Source organism: Tenrec ecaudatus, chromosome 17 (genome assembly GCF_050624435.1).
Source record: "Tenrec ecaudatus isolate mTenEca1 chromosome 17, mTenEca1.hap1, whole genome shotgun sequence".
Lineage (NCBI taxonomy): Eukaryota > Metazoa > Chordata > Mammalia > Afrosoricida > Tenrecidae > Tenrec > Tenrec ecaudatus.
In genome coordinates this window covers 27,021,454-27,047,132 of record NC_134546.1, presented here as the reverse complement: position 1 = coordinate 27,047,132, position 25,679 = coordinate 27,021,454, and the positions used below count along the sequence as shown (strand labels likewise).

Sequence of the window (25,679 nt, the reverse complement as noted above, 5' to 3'; positions counted from 1 at the left end):
TTACAATAAACTAAGAGCGACCTCAACAAATGGAAGAATATCCCATGCTCGTGGATTATCACCAGCTTTGTCTTCAGAGGTTGTGTCAGGAAGGTGAACATCATAGAATGCAAATTTAATAAAATAAAGTATTCTTGCATTGGGGGAGTACTTGAGGGGAGGCCCAAAGTCCTTCTGCTACCTTAATACTAAACCTAAACATATTTGTACATAGATCTATTTCCCCATTCTCATACATAAATATATTTATATATGCTCAGAAGCAACAAAACCCACATGGAAGAAGCACACCAGCCTGTTTGATCATGAGGAGCCACAGGAACCAGTTATCAGGCATCAAAGAACAAAAAATCATATCATTGACTGCACACCTCCATGATAGGATCGCTGAAGACAAATGGGTGCATAAGCAAGTGTGGCGAAGAAAGCTGATGGTGCCTGGCTATCAAAAGAGATAGTGTCTGGGGTCTTAAAGGCTTGAAGGTAAACAAGCAGCCATCTAGCTCAGAAACAACAAAGCCCACATGGAGGAAGCACACCAGCCTGAGCGATCATGAGGTGTCAAAGGGATCAGGTATCAGGCATCATCAGAGCAAAAAATTTTATCATATAGAGTGGAGACCCAAAGCCCATTTTTAGGTCACTGGACATACCCTTACAGAAGGGTCTTGGGGAGGACATAAGCCAGTCAGGGTGCAATGTAGCAACAATGAAACATACAACTTTCCTAAATGCATACTATTCCCCTACTATCATGATCTCAATTGTACCTTGCAAGTCTGGCTAGACCAGAGTTACCAATAGGAACTGGAAACACAGGGAATCCAGGGCAGATGATCCCTTCAGGACCAGTGGTGAGAGTGGCGATGCTATGATCATAGAGGGAGGGTGGTTTGGAAAGGGGGAAACAATTACAAGGATCTACATGTGACCTCCTCCCTGGGGAACGGACAACAGAAAAGAGGGTGAAGGGAGACATCGGACAGGGCAAGAAATGAGAAAATAATAATTTATAAATTATCAAGGGCTCATGAGGGAGTGGGGACCATGGATGGAGGGGAAAAATGAGGAGCTGATGCCAATGGCTTAAGTGGAGAGCAAATGTTTTGAGGATGATGAAGGCAATGTACAAATGTGTTTTACACAATTGATGTCTGTATGGATGGTGATAGGAGTTGTATGATCTCCTAATAAAATGATGGGAAAAAATAAAATAATTTTTTAAATGGGAACAAAAATAAATACTGGTAACTTTGTTGATTTAACTTTACTGGTTCTTCATTTTAAATATTGTATTTTTTCCCATTTTGTTTTCTCACTTCAAAATAAGGTATGTGCAGTGTGCATAGGAATTCGTTCATAGTTTTTTTTTTAACTATAGTCCGGCCCTCCAACGGTCTGAGGGACAGTGAACTGGTCCCTGTTTAAAACTTTGAGGACCCTGCCTTAGGCAAACCTGCTGCTGAAGAGAAATGACCGGTACGTCACTTGGAGGACTAACGTGTGATTGACCCAAACCATGGTGTTTTCAATCACCTCATCCATATGTCAAAACTGGACCATAATTGATGAAGAACACAGAAGAATTGGTCCACTTTCATTATGTTATTGAGAAAGATTATGGATTATAAATTTTAATCATGATGCTGGGAAAGAATATGGAAGGCTCCCTTGACTTCCCGAAGAAAAAAGAAATCCCCAGACTGGTCTTTAAAAATGAGGACATTGAGACTTTGATTCATAATTACATGCATGATGACAAGAGACAAGGCTCTGGAAAGTCACATGATTCTTGGTAAAACAGCAAGTTAGGGAGGAAAGGAGATCCCTAACAGGATGGACCGACACTGTGGCTGCAACAATAGGCAGCAACATAATAACAACCCTTAGGCTGGTACAGAGCTGGGAAGTGTTTTGTTTCATTGTATGTAAGGTTACTATGAGGTGGAACAATGAGCTGAAAATAAAGAATTGCCTGCAAATTAGCATTTCACTACACTGAACAATCTTACAGTTTGAATGAAAATAACTGCAAAATTCATTCAGACGCTGAGGTGGGATACTGTTGCTGTTGAAAATATTTTTCTTCAGAATCATTTTGAGGTGGGTGAATAAAACTATGATTTTCCAATCTGTTAGTAAAAACCTGGTAAACGAAAAGTTCAGTGTGTTTGCAGAGGATTGCCAGAAGGAGCATACCTTCTCTTGTGCAATAGAGTCTACAAGGGCAAAGGAAGCAGATAGTATGTCTCAAAACAGGAAGTAATGGAAGCCTTGTGGGAGGATGCTGAATTTGTTGACTGTCAAATTTCAGTGTGACAGACAAGAGTTTACTTGAGACGGCAGGAGTGTAAGGAGTTAGTGTTTTGGCATAAACAAGCAAACATACCAGTGATCAAAGATATTATGCAATTGGTTAAACAGAATGCCAAACGCCTCTGTAAGAAAAACTCAGAATTTTCCTGAGTCTGCAGTTGAGTTGGGTATATCATCCATCATAAAAGCAAACATCCTGTACTGGCATGTGAGAACAAAAGGGTATCCCCAACAGTAAATGGGCAGGATCACTTCAGACAACTCACAACTGAGATGGTCTTTTTAATCCTGTGCCTTTATTAAAAAAAATAACAAAACCCAAAAGAAGTCAATCTAAAATCCTGACACCTATGCTTTCACCATGGCAGACCCCTAGTGGTGTAGTGGGTAGACAGTTGATTTCTAACCTCAGGGTCAGCAGTACAAAACCACCAGCTATGTGTAGGGAGAAAGATGAGACTTTCAACTCTTGTGAATAGCTACAGTCTAGAAACCCCCAGGGTAGTTCTACTGTTAACTGTAGGATCATAAGATGTTGGAATTGACTGGATGGCAGAGAGTTGGGTTAGGTGGTGATGTGGCACTAAATTCCAAAGGTAAACATAGTTATGAATTGATTGTGTCTCCTGAAAGAAGTTCACAAGATCACAAAGACCACACATCTTACTGTAAGTGTGCATACCTTTTATTACCTTTGCAAATCTTGCTAATGAAAGTTGAATAGTTACCTTTACTAAAGTGTTGGCAAAAAGGATTAATTGACTTTAAGAGAAAATTAGAAAAGCTCAAAGAAGGATGAATATAATTGGGTTTCTTGAAAACTCATTTTATTGTTTTAATATTAATAAGTGTGAAGCTTAATAAATTTCTAATAATGGTACATTTGCAACAACCTGAAAAAGTAATTAAAAAAAACTTCTTTCCACCAAAAAAGAAAACCTTTTATTTCCTAACAGAGATGTTTGGCATTCTGTTTAACTCTCTGCATAATATCTTTGATCCACCAAAAAGAATACTTTATATTTGGTAAGGGATCTAAATGGCAATACATTAAATGACATGATGTATTGAATATAAAACAGAAATTGACCTTTAAATCTATTCAACCAATTGACATGTATATATTTTCACTTTCATATTGTTAAATGGCAGCATGGAATTCAGAATGATGTAATATTGGTTTGTTTCAGAGCTTCTTGGAGAGAAAAGATGCTCCTGATTAAAATATAGGAAAAGATGTATACATTTGGTATACACTTGATTAGCTTATATATGATCACTCAAATTCACTGCCATGGAGCTGATTCTGATGGATAGTCACCCTGTAAGTCAGAGTAGAAATGCTTCCATCATTTCTGAATTGTCAGTCTGTAAATCTGTATGGAAGTAGAAAGCCTCATCTCGCTCCCTTCCAGCAGGTAGTGGCTTTGAATTGCTCTTGGCAAGATCACCAGTTTTTTGCCAGTTTGTTGTATTATGGTGGCTTGCATGATGCTGAAAGCTTTGTCCCTAATATTTCAAATATCAGCAAAGTCATCCAAAGTGAATAGAATTCATCGGAGCTTCCAGAGAAAGAAAGGAATACAAAGAAAGATCAGCTGTCCATTGCTGAGGATGTAGCTAATGAAAACCTTATGCTTAAAATAAAAACATTGCCAGGTACTGAAGTTCTAATGAGTAAAATCAAAATATAATCAGATACAGCGTCAGAGGATGAGCCCCTCAGGCAGGAAAGGCATGTGAAATATGATGGAGGCAGTGTTGCTTTTTCAAAGTACATTCAACCAAAGCGACCTGAATGAACAAAATTTGTAGGAGTAAAGCATTTAGGATCTCCATTTGCTGATGGGGAAAATCTCAAAATAAGAAGAAACAGCTACAAAAATCTAATAACAGGAACTTTCAATGTATGCAGTACGAACCTAAGAAAATCAAATTAACCAAAACCAAAAATGGATGCATAAAGAACAATATCCTAGTGAGCTGACATGGACTGGTGTTGGTCATTTTGAATTTGTACCAGGAACTACACAATCAAGAGGAATGGCATTACATTCATTGTTCAAAAGGACATTTCAAAATTGATCTTAAAGTACAATGCTGCCTATGATAACATTATGTCTATCAAATTTTGAGAAATCCAATCAATACAACTATTATTCAAATGTATGCACCAAACACTAAAGTTAGTGCTAAATAAATTTAATAATTCTATACAAATCTTCAGTCTGGAATCAAACAAACATGCAATCAAGATACATTGATAATTATTGTTGACTGGAAAAGAAAAGTTAGAAATAAAGAGGAAGGAATATAGTTGGAAAAATGGCCTTGGCAATAAAATGAGCCAGGAGATCACATGATAGAATTTGAAAAATCAACAACTTGTTCATAGAAAATAGCTTCTTTTCTTTTTTTTAAATACATTTTTGCAACAACAAAAATAACAACACACATATGCAATTCCCCAGATGGAATCCATAGAAACCAAATTGACTACATCTGTGGGAATTTAATAACAGAAACAGTATCAGAAGGAACAGATCATCAATTGCTCAAATACAAGTTCAAGTTGAAGCTGAAGAAAATTAAAACAAGCCCATCATAGACGAAGTATGACCTTGAGTCTATCCCACCTGAGTTTTGAGAATATCTGAAGAACAGATTCATTACACTGAATAATGACAGAAGTCCCTGATGAGCTGTGGTAGGACATTAAGAACACCATTCATGAAAAAAGCAAAAAATCTTAAAATAGGTAAGGAATGAAAGACAGGACAAAAGTGGATATTGTCAGTAGGTTAATCTTTACCTGCTCCCCCTTTGGAGAAGAGAGATAAAATGATGATTGGAGCGCTCATCAGCCTCACGTCTAAAGCACTCTGGATGTACTTTTTCCAGATAGATTCATTGAGTTTTTGATAGTCCAGGGTATTTTCTAATTTCTCCACCAGCATCATAATTCAAATGCATTTATTCTTCTTCATCCAACCTTCACATGCATGAAGCAATTAAAAATGCCATGCCTTGAGTCAGACACATCTTAGTCCTCAAAGTATTATCATTAATCTTCAACATTTTATGTACACTGGTACAGATAAGAACTGGAAGCACAGGGAATCCAGGGCAGATGACCCCTTCACCACCAGTGATTTGAGTGGCTAAACTGGGATGGTGGAGGGAGGGTGGATTAGAAAGGGGGAAACAATTACAAGGATCTACATGTGACCTCCTCCCTGGGGGACGGACAACAGAAAAGTGGGTGAAGGGAGACGTCAGACAGGGCAAGATATGACAAAATAATAAGTTATAAATTATCAAGGATTCATAAGGGAGAGGAGAGCAGGTAGGAAGGGGGAAAATGAGGAGCTGATGCCAGGGGCTTGGGTGTAGAGCAAATGTTTTGAGAATGATGAGGGCAATGACTGTACAAATGTGCTTTACACAATTGATGTATGCATGGATTGTAATAAGAGTTGAATGAGCTCTTAAGAAAACAATTTTAAAAATCTTCCTCTAACCCACATTGTTATTCATATAGTCCAGTTTCTGTATTTGCTCATATTACAGATAGAATACATAGAGTAAAAGGACCCAGTCCTAGAGCCCAACTTTCTTCATTTAAAATCATGTTATATTCGCTTTTTCTGTTCAACACCGGACTCTTAACCCATGTACAGGTTCCAAATGAGGACAATGTAGGGTTCTGGGATTCTCATTCTCTGTGGCCAGCCTCTTGACCTGTCCTCTCCTCTACTAAAGCAGTGCTCCAAAGCTCTTATAGGGCTGCCACTGAATGCCCAAAGGTCATACTACTACACCCTTCAACCTGAAGCCACACAGCTCTGACTTGGTGGGTCAGAAAACTCAGCATCCCTAACTGAATGCCTGGAGACAGACCACTTCTCAAAAGCACTCAGTTTCTAGAATTTTGTGGCTGGGAAGTCTTCAGTTCTACCTCATGTTCTGGTTCTTGGTCCTCCTGTTGTTGCTCCTCTAGCACTTCTCTAGTGTCACAAATTTCTGATTTGGGAGATTCGATGGCCAGGCATCTCAGGGTTCAAAGTACACATTTCTCCCCTGGCTCTATTCTCTTGCTGGAGTGAGAGCCCACTTCTTACTTCTGAGAAGACTAATTTTATTCCTATTGTGATGGCAATCACAAACAACCCCACAACAGTCATGCACAATAGTATCATTTCCCCACAATCTCCCATTCAAGTCTATTAGAAAATAGTTTTTGTTGGAAGTTACAGACTACATCTAGAAAAACCACATTAAAAAATTTACTCCACTGTAGCATCCCTTCCAACAAAACATCAAATGTTAACAGTGATTTCTAAGGAGTCTGCAGGATCAGGTAATTTCAAGGCAGAAAACCTCAAATCATGATGTAATTGGTTGATAAACCTACAAATTTAGTTTTCCAAGAATTTTATTTAAGTGATTTCTCAGAGTTGTAGAATCTGTATAATTAAATTTAAAGCTAATCCATTTAAAATCGTATCCCTCCTTCATAAACAATCACTGACTTTTCAGGAATATCTCTGTCATGACTATTTTCTTTCCTCAGAATCCTTTGGCCACTGACTATTACTAAGCTGTTTAGTAAGCTGTTTGAAGATTTTTAATGTGTGGAATAAAGACACTGTATAGAAATCTTATAACTCCTTTAAGAAGGCACAAAAAGAGTACCTGAAATCAACAATTGAGGACAAGTTTCCATATGGGATAAGTGACTTCATCTGAAGCCTGTTTCCTTAAGAATTCCTTCTTGAAAATCTACTATTCATCCCTTTGTTAGTTCAAGTATAAGAAAATCCACTGGTATCCTTACCAAGTGAAACATCCTAGATCATCCAAGATTAACAAGGGAGGGAAAAATCTTAGTGTTAATTTCTTCTTCTCTTCTTCCATCTCCTCCTCCTCCTCCTCTCCTTCCTCCTTGTTGTTCCTCATTTCCAATACTCGAGAGTAGTACTGAATTTATTAATGAGTAATGGGCTTACTCATACAATGTGCCTTTAATGTAAAGCCACATACCAAGTTCAGGAAGCAGTAAATGATCCAGATAGAGATGCTAGAATAAAAATCAAATGAAAAATCTCTCCTTTCATCATTGTTATACTTTTTATTTTAATCATTCTCGTGGGTGTACAATGGTATCTCATTGTGGTTTCAATTTGCATTTTCCTGTGAATAAGGATGTTGAGCATCTTTGCATGTGGTCTTGGGCTCTTTATATATCTTCTTCTATGAAATCTCTGTTTATATCCTTTGCCAGTTTTTAATTGGGTTGCATTCCTCTTATTATTGTATTTGAAGGGTTATTTATGTATCTTAAATAAAAGACCTTTGTCTAATAAATGCCTTGGGCATATGAGGGGGCTTCAAAAGGTTCAAGGAAAATGGGATTAAAATATAATTAATTTTTTATTAACTTTTAGAAGCCTTCCCTCTTTGCCTACAGAGCTGTGATTTGCTATTTTTTATTTTCTTAACTCTGCCTTCTAAAGGACAGCATTCTACTTTTAACAAAACAACAAAAATGGAACTTATTAATTTTAAACATGAATTTTTTGTTTGACTACAGCATTTTTACAGATAAAAATTTCTACTAATTTTTTTCTAGAGTTTTAGGGTTTAACTTTCCAATTAAGCTCTATTGTTCCAGCTCCAGAAATGTGGAAAATAGGAAATGATTCTATAATCAACATATTGGCCTATGGTTTAAGTGGGGCAATTACATAGCACATTATATTCTGCTTTTATTTTCCTCTTTTATAGTTACTATTAAGAAAATAAAATGGAAATTTTGTTTAGGATATCAAATAGGAAATCAGATGTTTTTTTGCAAGTTTTCTTTATTTTCATTTTATCACTTTAATACAACACTTCTGTTCTATAGGGTCACTAGGCTCTCCTACAGGGTTTCTACAAATTAAGATCTCCTTAACAGCAATGATTTTTAATTTTTATTTAAAATTATAATGATAATTTGGGTCATCCTATTTTTCTCCTACAGAAATAATCTTTGTAATTCTAAATGTCAAATACCTTAGTATATTCTTACATGATAGTACAGTATGTTTTACCGAATTAAGAATATGTTAATGTCTTCTATATGTAATTTTTATATTTTTTTATATTTAGGTTTTTGTAAGACATAAGATGTACTTCTATTTTCCATATTTAAAGTGGCCTGGTTACACATGGGCACCTAACTGCAAGGTCAGCTTAGAAAGCAACAGACAATCCATGGGAGAAAGATGGGCTTTCTACTCCCTGAAAGAGTTACAATCTCAGAAACCCAGAGGGCAATTCTATCCTGTCCTGTAGAGTTGCTATGAGTCAGCATTGACTCAATGGCAGTGAGTTTGCTTGTGGTAAAGTAGTCCTAGTTCCAAAGCATATACCCTTTCTACTGTTTTTAATGTATAATCTAATCTTATCTAGTTTTATAATCACTTGATTCCTTTTAGCTAATAATAAAACATATATGATTTTTGTGTATTGTACCTGCATAAATAGATATGTGTAGAAAATAACTTATGTTTTGTTTAAATATCACTTGCATGTTGAAAAGAGCACCATTTATTTATATATCTATTTATTTGTCATTTTATTGGGGGCTCATGCAACTCTTATCACAATCCATGCATACATCCATTGTGTCAAGCACATTTGTACATTTGTTGCTATCATCATTCTCAATACATTTGCTTTCTACTTGAGTCCTTGGTATTAGCTCCTCATTTTTCCCTTTCCTCCCTCCCTCCCTCCCTCCCTTATGAACCCTTGATAATTTATAAATTATTATTTTCTCATATCTTATACGGTCCGATGTCTCCCTTTACCCACTTTTCTGTTGTCTATACCCCAGGTAGGTGGTTATGTGTAGATCCTTGTAATTGGTTCCCCCTTTCCACCCTACCCACCCTCCCGGTATCACCACTCTCACCACTGGTCCTGAAGGGATCATATATCCTGGATTCCCTGTCTTTCCAATTCCTATCTGTACCAGTGTATATTCTCTGGTCTAGCCAGATTTGTAAGGCAAAATTGGGATCATGATAGTGGGGCGTGGGGGGAGCATTTAAGAAGTAGAGGACAGTTGTATGTTTCATTATTGCTATACTACAATCTGACGGGCTTATCTCCTCCTCACAACCCTTCTGTAAAGGGATGTCCAGTGCCTACAGATGAGTCTTGGGTCCTGAATCTGTACTCTCCTTCATTCACAAAAAATTGATTTTTTTGTTCTTTGAAGCACCTCGTGATCACACAAGCTGGTGCGCTTCTTCCATGTGGGCTTTGCTGCTTCTGAGTTAGATGGCCACTTGTTTACCTTTAAGCCTTTAAGACACCAGATGCTATATCTTTTGATAGCTGGGCACTATCAGCTTTCTTCACCACATTTGCTTATGCACCTGCTTTGTCTTCAGCGATCATGTCAGGAAGGTGAGCATGATGGAATGCCAGTTTAATAGAACAAAGTATTCTTTTATTGAGGGAGTATTTGAGTGGAGGCCCACTGACCCATAACTTTACAGGGGACAACAGTGTGGGAATTGCACCTGATCTGACTCATGCACACTAAGGCAAAACACTAAGGGAGTACAACAGTATAGCAAGGGGAACAGAGTAATAAAGTCCCCAGGGAACACCAAAAATAGACTTTGGGGCCAGGGCATGGGACCCCATCAGACTGGACTGGAAAAGACTGCTAAAGGCCAACAAACAATCCTTGAACTATCTACAGGCTTTCCTTTTTATGATGGTATTGTTGTTGTTTTGATTTATTTTGTTGCTTTGTTTTGCTCTGTCTTGTTTTTGTGCATGCTATTATCTCTGCAGGTATGTCTAAATAAGATAGGCTGGAGGAAAAAGCAACGGGACTGATGGTTCTGGGGGGACATTGAAGAGGGGACAGTGGGGGAAAGGAAGTGGTGTTAACAAACTCAGGGGCAAGGGAACAACAAGTGAATTAAAATTGGTGGTGAGGAGGGTGTAGGAGGCCTGGTAGGGCTTGATCAAAGGTAATGAAACCCAAATGAAGGCTGAGCATGATAGTGGGACAAGAGGAAAATAAAAGGAAATAGAGGAAAGAACTAGGAGGCAAAGGGCATTTATAGATGTCTAAATAAAGGCATGTGCATAGGTAAATATATTTATATATGAGGATGGGGAAATAGATCTTTGTGCCTATATTTATAGGTTTACTATTAAGATAGCAGATGGACACTGGCCTCCACTCAAGTACTCCCTCAATGTATTTATTTTTAATGAAATAGAATTTAATCATCTTTTCAACTCAGATGTTAGAGCAGGCAATATGAAAGTTGTAAACGAGATCCATTCCTAACTGTATCTTTAAGAATTTGTCAGAACTTCAAATAGGCAATGCCCTATTTGGCCCTGGATTAAGAGTGGCCATAAGAGCAGACCTAAAATTTTAAAGTTGTAGTAAACTGGAAAAAGAGCTGGTGCAGAAAAATTTTACATTGAACCTTGCTAGAAACATAATCTCCCACTTGTGAAGAAGGGCAGCTGATGGTTGCCAAGGAACCAAATATTTTACTCTTGGATTTTTAGCATAGTCTCTATTCAAGATGGTGGTACCCTGCCAAAAGATGATGGTCCACAGAGACTGTTTGAATGTGTATTGCTGTCTGATAGCCCCACCAATAATCCAATATTATGCATCAGGCTCCTGATCTGGCTTACTAATCTCAAGTCTCTCATTCGGCATTTCAACCTGTAACTTTTCCCATCCCAGATATCATGTTGAATCTGTCAAATTATAAAACTTTCAGATCGGTTACTATTCCTTTTTTAGGACCTGTACCAATGGCAGAAGCAGCAAAATGGGTATATAGAGTTGGTGGTGTACTGGTTATGAGTTGGGCTGCTAACTGCAAGATCAGCAGATCGAAACCACTAGTAGCTCTGTGGGGGAAAGACAGGGCTTTCTAACTCTCCTTTTCTATCCTGTCTTGTAGGATCACTATGAGTTTACCTGAGCCCCACGGCAGTGAGATTGAGAAAGGGCTGTAAATCAGGTATTTGTAAATCAGGGATTACCTGTCTTGCGATGAAGTTCAAATGCATCACACCAAGTAAACAGAGTGAAATTGGCATAATTAAACATGATGTAGGATAAAAAGAAGTTAAGAATCAATAAATGGCTCAGTTTGAGATCTCATTGCTAAGTGATTTGTGATCCATTTATCTTTCTTCAATGTGCATCAAACTCTATTAACAAGTAATGAGATTTTATAGATTCTAGAGAAGATGTTAAGAGTTCCCTGAGAGGTTTGAATGTATTTACTTCCAATACATTCTTTAGAAATTAGCTTCCTCTGAGCAAAATGATTTCTTGAAAGCAAGACATGGCTTGCTGGTTGAAAAATAATTGCTTATTTTAAGTTTTATTGATCAGACTTTACTAGTGAGAACAAATTAATACTTATATTTTTATGGTAAGTACTAATGAGCCAAAATATCATGTCTAAATAAAATCCTCAGATGACACAAATCATTTATTTTCTGTTCATAAATTTTGTCTGCTGCGACAGTTAAACTTTCTTAGAAGTGTTTTGAATAACTTATCAAATTGATTGTTTTGACACATATTTCCCAGTTACGCATGCTGGGCATTTTGTGGTATTCTTTGCTTTTGAGAATCCATGTAAATAACAATGTAAAATTAAAAAAAATTGTTTTGAATGTTTAAACTTGAGAAATTTTAGTTTTCTGAACTTCCATAGCACAGTGTTTAATTTAACGCAAAGCCGTAGACCTTCATAGCAAGAAGCTTGCAGAAATAGTGAAGTAAAGGTTTTGCATTTCCTTGATTTTACCTTTCTTCAAAGGTATGGAAAGTTAGTTCATAAAACAGCAAGCCCCAAATCGACAGTTAACAAGAAGTTAAACTGCATCGATAACATCGTGGCAGAATAAACTGTACAATTTAATTTGTACAAGCATAAACCACTAATAGCAACAACACATTTCTATGTACATTAGTGCAAGAGGACATAGGGGGAAGCAAAAGAACTCATGCGGATCCTCTGAAACAGACAATCTAATATCAAGACACCCAAATTCTACTCTCAAACTGAAAACAGAACTGTGTTCAGTTCTCCGAAGCTCTAAATCACAGGTGAGTGTTTACAGAATGAGAAAAGTTTGGACAAAGCTAGGTAGCCTGGGTTCCATGAATTGTTGAAACTAACAAAGGAAGTTTATTTCTAGGATGAAATTACACAGTGAAAAGAAACCGCTGGGAATAGAATCCAAGTTAAATAAGACAGAGACATTATGGAGAGAGGAAAGAGAAGCATCCATAAAACAGGAGTGTGCTGTAGAAATGGATAAATATCGCTAGTAAAAGGCCATGTTGCTGAATATTTTATGAGAACAGCAGAAGAATGATCATAGGATACATGAAAACTGAAAAGCTATCCGAAACCTCTTTCTCCCGTAAGAGTACATAAAACCTTGACTTAAATGTGAACACACAAAAAATGATTGAGGCTGAAACTCTTTGAAAGTTATTATTCAAAGTTTAAGAATAATATTGATAAAAAACTGATTTTAGCAAAAATGAAAACATGGCAGAAGGATCTTACCAAAACTGATAAGAACATCAATGCCCCCCAAAAAAGAAACAAAATTTAAGGGACTCATAGGAAGACTACAGAAAGAGCACACTTGAAAATTATGCAGATATTGAAGTACTATGAAGGCTGTGAAAGAACTAATAAGGGATTTAAAGATAGTAAAACATTAAATAAAATCTTAATAGAAATGCCTGGGGGCAGCAAATAAATAAAAATTTCACTATACCTTAATAAATTCCATAAAGAAGATTTGAGCTAAATTATTGCAGAGGTAATAGCATAAAGACTGTTGATGAGCAAGATATAAAGGGGCCTGCCAAAAGTTCATAGGAAATTGAATTAAAAGAAAATGGAATTTTTCCATAAACTTTTTGAAACTCTCTCGTTTGTACTTTTCTTTAGAAATAAAGTCCAGTGATTTATATGGGGAGATTGCATGTGTTTCATAATGTATATGTTGTGTGCTCTTTAGTCCATGGTAAACAACAACAACAACAACACATACTGTATGATAGCTGAATTACAAAAAAAAAGTCAAGGAAACATTTCCACACACACGATAAAACGTTACTTAATAGTTACCAGGTGAGGAAGGAGAGGGAGGGCCAATCAATGAGTAAAAGGTTGCTGTGATTGTTAGTTGACAGCAAAGGGGTTCTACCTCATACACAGTAGGATGACATACTGCAGCATCCTCACACCTGTTGCCAGATTTAAGCCCACTGCATCCATTGTGTCAATCCATCTTGATGAGTGTCCTATTCTTTGTACCTGAGGTTCCACTTCACACCAAATTATGTTCTTTTCCAGCACCTGGTCTTTCCTGATGACATAAGGCCAGTCTTACCCGCCTCAGTTTTAAGGAGCATTCTAGCTCCACTTCGTATGTGATAGATGTGTTTGTTCTTTTGCTATTCCATGGTACTTTTTTTTTAATACTAGTTTAATTTAAACAGTTCTATTGGCATATAATCCACAAATCATCTACGTCAATCGTTCAGTGACATAAAGAAGAGTTGTGCAATCATCACTAGAACGCTAGATCATTTTCTAAGTTCTTGTTCCCCTAGTTATTAGCTCCTCATTCCCCTCAACATTCTCCTGCCATATCCCCAAGGAACCATTGATGCACTTATTGTCCCTGTTGATTCACGTATCAAAATAACAAAACTAACCAAGTAAAATGGAAAATAACTTCAATAGAAAATAAAGAAAACATTGAAAACCATAAAAAATTGAATATGGCTCCAAAGGGAGATCAAATGATAGGGTGTTAAATTTTAACCTAACTCCATCTTCAATAATCTTCTTCCCAATGCTATCCTCATGATAGTAAGGCTATTCACATTATTCAACTATAGTCAGACAGGATTTACCAGTGACTTAATCCATGTGTGTACCCTGCAAATGGATTTTCAACTTCCACTGGCTCCATAGCCTTCTCTAAAGCAGGTGTTCACAATTTAAGCTCTGATACCATTCCATCCTTCAGATTCAGATTTTATTACTTACAATCATTGGATCATAGAGGCTGGTGTGCTTCTTCCATGCTATTGAAGTTGATGCCTCGTGTAGATGGTTACTTATTTGAAGAGAAGCCTTGAAGGCTCCAGACACTATTCCATCTGACAGGTGGGCACCATCTAGTGTTTTCACCACACATTGCTATAGCACTCATATCTTCAGTGATCTCTTCATGAGAGTGAGCATCAAGCAGATACAGATCACAGGAACTAATTCTTCTTAGATTGCGGCTAGAACTAAGTGCGAGTCAAAAGTCCACTCATACATTTATGGTTTTTATATGTCTCTGGTTCACCTTAGATATATCATTGTCATATTATGTTAGTGAACATTATCAATCATCCCCCTGGGGTATAAGATAATTCAATTAATAGTGTCATTAATTTAGCCAAACTCAGTTGAGAAAAGGAAAGTATACAAGTATAGATCCACTATGAATGGCAATACATGAATTATTGACTTATAAAGACTAATGTCTTAAGTGACTGAACACTATTTACACAAACAATAGACAATATCTTTCAGAACCTCTAAATATAAAGCTTGATTAACAGTCTGACCTGGTGGAATGGACTCAAAATGCACTATCCCCTTCACATACAAACAAAACAAAGCAAACACCCCAGGGAGTGAATGTCTTGTCCTTGGGGCTCAGGACCATAGTTTCAGTGGAGGTACCGAGGTCAATGGCCTTAACACACTCAGAAAGACAATGTTCTCCATCCTACTTTGGTGAGTACTGGTTTTAGCTTAGCAGTTTGTAAGCAGCCTTTTAAAGTGTAGCTATTGATCTTTTCCCTGTGGAGTGAAGAAGAATTCAGAAATTCAAAAGTTCATGTCAACAATGGATCTAAAACCTCAGTCTTATGACTGTCACTCCAGAGGAACTAGATTATGTGTTGCTGCCACTACTAACTGTTTAAAAAGAATCATAGCAGAAGATTCCACATACAGTTGGAGAACATGTGGAAAAAAGCTCAAAGTAATAGAAAAGACCAGGGCTACTGGTTGGATAGAGACTGTTTGAAGCCCTAAGCCTATGGCTCTAAGTCACCCTTAAGGCTTTGAGAAATTGAACTCAGACCCAGATCTCAGCCAATCAGCAGACAGACCTCTTTGGTGACTAGCACTAGGGAAGGATAGTCCTTAGAATAATTACTCATTAGAGATCAAAAGGAGAGCCTAAGGACAAAGCCGAGGAAGCATGACTTTTCCGGGAAGAAGCTAGCATGGAAACTGGAAACACGGAGTAGATACGAGAGGCACAGTGAAGATTAAAGTCAGTGCACGAAACAAAATGCATCTGCATTATTGAATGAAAAATGGACGTCGGATGGTGTAAGATAGGACAAAATAATAATAATTTAAAAGTTATCAAGGGTTCAGAGGGAGGGAGTAGTGGGGATGAAGGGAAAAAAATGAGGAGCTGATACCAGGGGCTCAAGTAGAAGGCGAATGTTTTGAGAATGATGATGGCAACAAATGTACAAATGTGCTTGACACAATGGATGGATGGATGGATTGTGATAAGAGTTGTATGAGCCCCCAATAAAAATTTAACAAAAAGATATATCTCATTAATAAATACTGATAATAAATGAATAATAAAATAATCAAAACAAAATCCCTTAACTCATTAAAAATCATAAGTAAATAGTGTCAATTCCACTATTGCAAGAATAGCTCAGTATTAGGAAATCTGTTAATGATACTAATAATATAAAACCCAGAGTGACCATGAAGGACAGGTTAGAAATGCCTCTGTGGGTTGCTGAGACTGCACATCTTTATGGGAGTAGAAACTCACCTTTCTCCCAAGGAGGGACTGGTGGAGTGGTTTGGATGCTGACTTTGTGGCTAGCAGTCCAAATCATGACTATGCTCCAAGGGCTCCCTAAGGGAACAATTTTAATGGTAATTGTTCAATTTTAATGGTAAATTGGTAAAAACATAAGCTAAACATTACCATTAAATGATATTAATGGTTAATCTAGTGGTAATTTAGAGGCAAAAAATGAGCAGTAGCAATCTAAAAAATAGAAATTGATGGATTATTTAATATTATGATAAGGTGGGGTTCTTCATCCAGTTTCTAATTTAACTGAGGAAATGAGACTCAACTGATAGAGTAAGAAGCAGTAACGATGTTCACCATCTCCATTTTCCTTTAACATTAAAAGATTTGCCAACATTGCATTGAAAGGATTAACCAATTTGATTACAATCTAGAAAACGAACCATATTAATTGTCATGAAGCCAATTTCTACTCAACATGGCTACATAGGTCAGAATAGAAGGGCTCCCAGGATTGCCAAAACTTTGATAGTGACCGGCGCAGAAGGCCTCACCTGTCTCCCAGGGAGTGACTGGAGTGCTTGAACTTCCAGAACTGCTGTTAACAGCTAAACATCACCAGACCTTCAAGAAAACAATCTGTCTGCTGCTATCAAATCACTTATGGATCATAGAATTTTGACAAACTTTTACAATAGAAATTTTTTAGTTTTCCTTTCTTTAATTTATCCATGGGAGTTTTGTTTTAACATATATTTCCTTTTGTCATTAGTTTGTGGCTGTCCTCCAATGCATTAAATTTCCTTTTTTTTTTTCATCTAGATTGAAGTCATCGTTAGGGAAGTTTCTCCATTCCATGTTCAGATAGTTAGAACATTTTTCTTCTATGAATTGTGTGATTTAATTGATGGTACTTAGGTATTCAAATCTCTGATTCACGTAGAATTTGTCCCATGGCTTGTAGTAAGGAACACATGCCATTTTGACTATCCACCTTTTACAGAGCACCAAACCTTTTCTCCCAAGGAATGGCTGGTGGATTTAACCATCAACCTTTCGATTATCCACTAAGTGCTTAAGAATTGCACTACCAGGTGTTCTTATTTCCATATTACTCAGCAAAGTTTCAATCTTTTCTCACTGAATTTCAATACCACCTTTGGAGTATAGAAACGACTCTATATCATTGGATCTCTACTTATGTCTCCCATTCCAACTTCTTGTTGTATCTGTCTAGTCACGTGACACTATTGCATTCAAAGTGGTTCTGTATATTTCACTAGGCCAATCTGCTACAAATACCTCTCTAACGTGTTTAAATAGAAAACATCATTTTAATGAGTGAGGTGTACCTGACCTCATCCATGGCTTTCTAATTGATACCATATGCCTGAGAAAACTAGGTAATGAAAAAAAATTATCTAGGAAGAATTGGCAAATTTGAATTGTACGGCAAAAACATATTTTTATTATAAATAAATCATTTTATTTGGGGGCTTTTACAGCTCTTATAACAATCCATACATCAATTGTATCAACTTGTCAGTCTGCAGAAAAAATACCTTGAAGATATCGTAAATATTATATAGAAGGTAAGAATGAACATAGGGTAATTGCCACCCTTTGAGCTTTGTTCAATCTAGTAAACGTGTTCCATCTTTCCATTTGCTTGAGTCAACCTTTGTGTCTTGGAGATTTTTAAGCTTTTTCTCAGACAGACGTTTTCTGTAAGTTTAGGCTAGGTTTTTATTGTTTGTTCAATGGTTTGTGAGCTTGTTCTGCCTTGTTACCTTCCAGGATCTCTACTTCCATTAGCTTCTCTTTGCTTCTACGCGTGAAATTTACTGATATTCAGAAGTTCACTCTGTAGCATAATTTTGCTAATTTTCATCATTTAATGTAAATTATCACTGATTCATTTGAGTTTTGTTTAAACCTGGTCACAGCAGCTGAAAATAGAGAATTGCTCCTTTTTAATTTGCATAACTCAAACTGTTTGTGACAGGATGTCACAATGTGATAAAGATAGTAAAACTCTAATTTGGAAAAAACCCGGGATAAACACACCAAAGCCCATGGTGTCAAACCAGGTTTGCTGCTTGATTTGTACAGTAGTTTTACATTATCAAGTGGTTAAAAAAGAATCAAGATAAGAAAAGTATGCTCCATGAAAATGAATCAGTTCAAATTTCCATGTCTATAGACAGTGTTACAGGAACACGGACTCGTTTATTCTACATATTGTTGCAGACCACGTAAGCACGGCAATGGCCGAGTGGAGTGAGTGTGGCTGAAGCCATATGACTTGACTTGCGGAGTCTCAAGTGTTGACTACCTAGTACTTAAAAGAAATGTTTGTCAGCCCTTATGCTGGACAAAGGGAAATGTCCCCCAATATATGAAGAACTCTTAAAACCAATGACCTTAATGTAAATCCTTTTCTGTGTGTTGGGCAGATAACACGATTTTTACCAATTGAAGATTTCTGGAATACTGCATCATGCTATCTTTCTGTATGCTATGTCCTTGCAGGTGGTGTGTGAGTCTAAAGAAGGACTTATGGACTAGCCTTGGACTTATGGACCAGTATCAGACTTATGGATTGGATCTGGACTGGGCAAGGATGTTTTCCTGATATCTGATTACTTCTTGATATAAAGCATTTTCTTTTTTTTAATTTAATTTTAACAATTTATTAGGGGCTCATACAATTCTTATCACAGTTCATACATATACATACATCAATTGTATAAAGCACATCTGTACGGTCTTGCCCTAATCATATTTTTCTCCTCTTTTCTTTTTTTACATTTTATTAGGGACTCATACAACTCTTATCACCATCCATACATATACATACATCAATTGTATAAAGCACATCCATACATTCCCTGCCCCAATCATTCTCAAGGCATTTGCTCTCCACTTAAGCCCTTTGCATCAGGTCCTCTTTTTTTTCCCCCTCCCTCCCCTTTCCCCCCTCCCTCATGTGCCCTTGGTAATTAATACCTCGTTATTTTGTCATATCTTGCCCTATCCGGAGTCTCCCTTCCCCCCTTCTCTGCTCTCCCTCTCCCAGGGAAGAGGTCACATGTGGATCCTTGTAATCAGTTCCCCCTTTCCAACCCACTCACCCTCCACTCTCCCAGCATCGTCCCTCACACCCTTGGTCCTGAAGGTATCATCCACCCTGGATTCCCTGTACCTCCAGCCCTCATATGTACCAGTGTACAGCCTCTGTCCTATCCAGGTCTGCAAGGTAGAATTCGGATCATGGTAGTTGGGGGGAGGAAGCATCCAGGATCTGGGGGAAAGCTGTGTTCTTCATCGGTACTACCTCGCACCCTAATTAACCCATCTCCTCTCCTAAACGCCTCTATGAGGGGATCTCCATTGGCTGACACTTGGGCCTTGGGTCTCCACTCTGCACTTCCCCCTTCATTTAATATGGTATATATATATATACATATATATACACATACATACACACACAGAGAGAACAACATGGCTGGCCCTACTATGAGACATGATGCCCCTCAGTGACTAAGGGCGATACAGGGGACAGCACCAGAGACACAGTGTGGGAATTGCACCTGACCTGATCCCACCACACCGAGGTAAATCACTGGGGGAGTGCAGCGGAACAGCAAGGGAATGGAGTGGCAAGGTCCCCAGGGAATGCTGAAAGTGGACTTTGGGGCCAGGGCGTGGTGCCCCAACAGACTGGACTGGAAAACGCTCCTAAGGGCCAGCAAACGATCCCTGAACTAACTACAAGCTTTTCTCTTGTGAACTGTTTTGTTCTGTTCTTTGTCAGTGGTTTGTTTTTGTTGTTTTGTTGTCTGGTTGTATACTGTTGCTTTGTTTTCCTCTGTCTAGTTTTCGTGCATGTTAGTGACTCCACAGGTCTGTCTGAATAGGACAGGCTGGATGAACTATCTGGAGGAAAAACAACGGGACCGACAGTTCCAGTGGGACATGGGGTGGGGGGGTAGGGGGGGTACGGAAGTGGTGTTAACAAACCCAGGGACAAGGGAAAAACATGGGACCCCAAAGGGTAGAGAAGGGGGAGTGGCAGGCATGGTGGGAAATGATCAAGGGTAAGGTTGCTTAGAGAAGAGATATACTCTAGCCCAGGTGGCGATGAAGCATGGTAGTAGGGCAGGAGGAAAGTCAAGGGAGAAGGAGGAAAGAGCTAGGAGTCAAAGGGCATTCATGGAGGTCTAGACAAAGACATGTACATGCAAATATATATAGGAGGATGGGGAAATAGGTCTATGTGTCTATATTTATAGGTCAAGTATTAAGGTCGCGGAAGGACCTTGGGCCTCTACTCAAACACTCCCTCAATGCATGAATACCTTCTTTTATTAAATTGGAACTCTATGATGCTCACTCTCCCGACACAACGGCTGGAGCCAAAGTGGGTGAACAAGTAAATGTGGTGAAGAAAGCTGATGGTGCCCGGCTATCAAAAGAGATAGTGACTGAGGTCTTAAAGGCTTGAAGATAAACAAGCGGCCATCTAGCTCAGAAGCAACAAAGTCCACATGGAAGAACACACCAGCCTGTGTGATTGAGTGGTCCCAAAGGGATCAGTTACCAGGCATCAAAGAACAAAAAATCATATCATTGACTGCACACCTCCATGATAGGATCGCTGAAGACAAATGGGTGCATAAGCAAATGTGGTGAAGAAAGCTGATGGTGCCCGGCTATCAAAAGAGATAGTGTCTGGGGTCTTAAAGGCTTGAAGGTGAACAAGCGGCCATCAAGCTCAGAAGCAAAAAAGCCCACATGGAAGAAGCACACTGGCCAGTGCGATCACGAGGTGCCAAGGGACCAGGTATAAGGCATCATGCAAAAAAAAAACAAACAATATAAGTGTGTGTATGTAAAGCTTTTTCTTACACATATGACTGTCACTGGATTTGTTCCTCTAGTCACCTGGCCTAACACTTGCTGCAATTCACAGAGACGTTTACGGACCATAATGTAAAATATGGAGCTTTTGTTTTCCAACATTTCCTCCATCTCTGTCTGTTGAGAAGAATGGGAATTCCAGAACACTTTATTGTGCTCATGCGGAACTTGTATATGAATCAAGAGGCAGTTGTGGTAACAGAATAAGGGAATACTCTATGGTTTAAAATCAGGAAAGATGTGCATCAAGATTGCCTTTTCTCACCATATTTATTCAATCTGTAAGCTGAGCAAGTCATCCGAGAACCTGGGTAATACGAAGAAGACCATGGCATCAGGACCAGAGGTGGACTGATTAACAACCTGTGCTATTCAGATGACGCAACCTTGCTTGCTGAACGTGAGGAGGGCTTGAAACGTGTGGAAGAAGATCATGGATTGCAGCCTCCAGTATGGATTCAACTCAATGCGAAGAACCAAAATCCTCACACGTGAACCACTAGATAACATCATAATAGGTGGAGAAAAGGCTGTAATTCCCACGGTGTTTTTCTTGTTTGGATCCACAATCAATGCTCGTGGAAATAGAAAAGTCAAGAGCTCAAAAGACATAGTTCATTAAGTAAATCTGTAATGCGTATTGAAAAGCAAGGAGATTACTTTGAGTAGGAAGGTGTGCTTGACCCTAGTCGAGGTATTTTCAATTATTCTCATCTGCATGCAGAAGTTGGTCATTGAGTGAGAAAGACTGAAGAAGAATTGATGTGTTTGCCTGTGGTCCTGGAGAAGACTACTAAAAGTCCCAAGGATTGCTCAAAGGACAGACGAATGTGTTTGGAAGAAGTATAGCCAGAATGTTCCTTAGAAGCAGGCAAGCATGGCAAGGCTTTGTCTCACGCGCTTTGGACCTGTTGTCTCGAGAGATTAGTCCCTGGTAAGGATATCTTGCTCTGTAAAGTGGAGGGGCGGCAAGAAAGAAGAAGGTTCTCAACGAGATGAATTGAGAGTGGCTACAACGGGCTTAGGCATAGCAACATTTGGGAGGATGGCTCAGAATGGGGCAGTGGTTTGTTCTGTGTTCAAAGGGTCACTATGGGTTGGAATCAACTCAGTGACACGTGACGACAACAACATCAATAACCAACTAGCTACCCTACAGGAAGGGGTAGAACTGCCCTGTTGGTTTCTGCTCCTGTAACGCTTTACGGGAGTAGAAAGCCATATCATTCTTCACAGAGAAGGGCTGGTTTTAAACTCTTCCCTGCAATCAACATTCCCAAACCTAACCAACTATACCACTGTGGCTTCTATACCCTTCAAACTCAGGTGGACGAACATATGAATGCATATGTAGTTCTTACATTAAAAACACTTTTAAAAGTTGGGAAGATGATTAGGGCAAAGAATGTACAGATGTGCTTTATACAATTGATGTATGTATATGTATGGACTGTGATAAGAGTTATATGAGCCCCTAATAAATTGTTTTTAAAAAAAAAAGAAAAGAAAAAAAATGGGAGAAAAAAAAGTCGGGAAGATTGTTGGGTATATGGAAGATGAAAATGCAATTGAAATGGATCTTCATAAAAAGCAATTATTTTGTAGATTTATAACATTTTCCCATATTTACATAATTATAATAAAATAAAATTACTAATTGCCATCAAGCCAATGCGAGCCCCCTGTAGGTTTCTGAGACTAACTCTTTGTGGGAGTAGAAGGTCCAGGCTTGGTCTGAGGACCTGCTGGTGGCTTTCAAACTGCCAATCATAAAAATTCCTAAAAATTAAAAAATGACAATGCATCAAACACCACTACAAATTTCTAGGGCCCATCATGTATATACTGGACTTTTGTATAAATGACAAAAATAACTGCATATCAAAATCTTATACTGTTTCCAGTAATCTGCTTTAAAAAATAAATCATTTTATTGAGGACTCATACAAATCTTATCATAGTCCATATAATCATTTGCTTTCATGTAAAGTTGGTAATGCTATTTTCAGTGCACTTTTATTCTAATGGGGAGGAAGAAAAGAAATATTTAGAGTAATGGTGTTAAGAAATGGCATCATGCAAATGGGAAAACAATGGAAGAAATATAAGATTAGAGATTTTTAATTGAAAATTAATGTATGCTGAGTTTAAATTGGACATCATCAACTCAAAACCATGATGCATATTATTAAAAAAATTATTTACTTCTGAGTTCATTTCACAGAAAAATTCTAGATACCATGACCAGCCCTAGTACTCAGATTATGGTTTCGAGACAGCAAAGCTCACAAACGGAAGAGGACTCTGGAGAAATAGCTCTTTGCCTAGTGATAGGAAATATTCAAAATATGTTTGGAGAATTTTGTCCTTCCCCGAGAAAAGGATGCTCCCAAAGAGTTCAGAAGTTGAGTGAGGGAAACTCAACGGGTCACTTACTTCAGGCTCCCACCGGCCAAATCTGAGTCATTGTGAATACAGAGACCACAATAATAAAGATTGATGAAAACATCTCAAACATATTTTAAGAATGAGTTCATAACTATACTGTTAAAATTCCATTGAAAACATCTGAAAACTACTAGAATCCTTATTTTGGAACATAATAAATAAAAGGGACTTTCAACAGACAATCAAAGCTTTTGCTATGTGACCTTGCTAACCAAAATTGCTGACATTGGAAAATTTAATTTTACACAGCATTTCACCTAAATAGGGGTGTTCAGAGGAGCATATTAAAGAATACCACATGTCCCGGGGTGTGAGAAAATCTACAGGGCAAATGACCAGTTTCTTCTGAATACATTTCAAGGTTGGGCAGTGCAAAGAATTAGAGCAGCAGCAGATGGTTTCTGAGTTTTCTGGTTCCACAAAATGCACTTCCAAAAGCTGCACATAAATTTTGGGTTGGGACTAAGCATTGAAAGCTTTTGATCCAAATTTTAGGACATATTGGGAGGTGGAACTACCTCAGCTGTGCCCTGTAAAGCTAGAACAATGACCTAGATTGGCATCTGTTTCATGGGTGCCTGGGCAACCAGCTCTCAGGTGGATGGCATATCAAGAATGAGAAGTGCAGTGTGGGGTTTTACAAAGCAAAGTTATCTAATGTAATGCAGCAACCATGTAACAGAGATTCTATAGTTCTTTTAGTTTACTTGCTTGCTACAGAAGTTTTTGTTGACTATCTAGCATGAGTAAGAATTATTAGAAATTAATCAGGCAGTACACAAAAGCTGATAATACTTAGAGGTATATCGCATACAACCAGATAGCTAGGTTTTAAATTATACATCTGTTTTTTAATTGCACAACTAGAGGCTTTTTGTGTAGAAACTTTAGAATCTGTTCCAAGGTCATTGTCTGCTTTCAAAGACTGTAACTGGCAGACATAGTCTTCTGGGAGAGGGACAAAACACAGTTACTAAGTTCGCTGGGCTCTGAATTAACTTTAGTGCTAATTTACCATTCCTGCAGACTTCTGTCTAATCAAAAAGGTATTAACTGGGAAACACATCTGAAGAAATGTTAGCAGATTACTAGAAGACAAGGGGACACAGCAATCATAGTAAAAGTATTTCCATTTCCTGAGGACCCTGGACGACTGAGACAGATGAAGGCTTTCTGGAAGTTCAAAGGCATAAACCTGACTTGAAAAGTTAACTTTGTCAGTTGATCCCCAGTCTGATGTACACTGGACCTGATCTGGTTGTCAACATTTTCTGTATATTTGTTTTGCTCCTCTTAGGGTGTATCTCAGAGGTGTATGTCATTAGAGGTCACCCTCTTGTGTTTCAGTACATGAGACTCAGGTTTAATGAACCTACAGGGACAGTCAGTAGATTATGGGGATCAAAGTAGGGGCTACAGTGGTGGGGGGGGGGGCGGGGGTTAAAAGGATATTAAGGAGCACAGAAAGAAAAAGAATGTTTGGAAACTGATTGTGGTATCCAGTGTACAATTCTGCTGGGCATGATTGAACTATGGAATGATAAGATCAATGTATCAACCCCAATTAGTAATAAATTTAGAAAATATTTCACTCGTTTTTTCTTTTTTACTTAACAATTAGTTTATTTTATATGTAATTTTTACAATTTCACTTATATACACATTTCACATATCACACATTTCAATAGTTCAATCAGATGCAATAAGTTATGCAACCAAAAGAAACAGGATAAGCAAAACACTATTAAAAACAAACACAAAATATGAGGACTTCCACTCCCAGACTTTATATAGCCACTGTAATCAAAATAGTCTGGTACTGGTACAATGAAGATATAAAGACCAATGGATTAAAATCGAGAACCCAAAAATACAACCAAATACCTAGTGACACCTAATCTTTGATAACAGACTAAATCACATTGAGAGGGGAAGAAAGAGTCTTTTCAACAAATGGTGCTGGAAAACTAGATCTTCACCTGCAAAAGAATGAGACAGGACCCACACCTCACATCATGTGCAAAAATGAACCCATGATGGATCAGAGA

The 25,679-nt window shown here is 38.0% G+C and overlaps 1 non-coding gene across 1 annotated transcript; it reads left to right on the top strand.

Moving 5' to 3' along the window:
• Window positions 1–5,106: 5,106 nt before the first annotated feature.
• Window positions 5,107–5,239, top strand: LOC142431180 (U8 small nucleolar RNA). The gene has a single exon (XR_012780728.1). It is a non-coding gene; the product is annotated as a U8 small nucleolar RNA (small nucleolar RNA).
• The last annotated feature ends 20,440 nt before the right edge of the window (window positions 5,240–25,679 follow it).